This window comes from Stenella coeruleoalba (genome assembly GCF_951394435.1).
Source record: "Stenella coeruleoalba genome assembly, chromosome: 10".
Taxonomy (NCBI): Eukaryota; Metazoa; Chordata; class Mammalia; order Artiodactyla; family Delphinidae; genus Stenella; species Stenella coeruleoalba.
In genome coordinates, this window is record NC_137156.1 from 21715207 (window position 1) to 21716054 (window position 848).

An 848-nucleotide genomic window follows, 5' to 3' on the forward strand; every position below is an offset into this window, starting at 1 on the left:
TTAAGAAGATCACTTCTTGTCCTAGCAACAAGGCACTGACCACTGCTTGCAGCTAATAAGAAACCGCCATAACAACTAACTCTTGTTCTTCTCCAATGAACTTTTATTCAAGACAACCCTCCCCAGTCTCCTCCTAAAACCTAGTAAAAGCTGACCTTCCCTTTGTCTCTTGCACTTGCCTATGATTCACTACGGCTTGCCTGACCGAAATTGCAATTTTCTGCTTTTCCTGCATAAACCCATTTTGCTGTTTAAAAAATTGTGTTTTATTTCTAAGGTTAACATCCACAACCTCCACCCCAAAATCCTACGTAGTCTGAAAAGTTAAAATTGTAAGGGTGTATAAAGAATGAACATAGATTTGAACTTAGGTTTTTCGAAATTTGTGGTATTAGAACTAGGGTCTACTACTGAAGCTTAAGGCACAGATTACGTCATGATGCTAAGCTTAACTCAGCACTAAAAATAAAGTACAAAGCAGGTTTGGTAAGAGACTGCAATTCATTAAGATAGGAAAGGGTGGAACATATGTACAGACTCGAAAAGAATTTACATTTAATTATAATTATTTTTCGAATACTTAATAGTATATGGTATACTATTACTAGGTGCCGTAGGGGATTCGAAAAGCTATGAACCATGATTAACAAAATTCCTCAAGAGATCTGCAGTCTACGTGAGAGGACTGGACATATTTATGAAGCGAGAACAGTAAAGTACAGGGGTAACTAACCCGGCCAAACGCGAGTCTAGTTAATTAGCATCATAAGGATCCTTAAGGCGCATCCTCCTCCACCGATACCCCAGCTTCCGCCTGCTCTCATCGCTGGCCCCCGCACGCCCTCGGA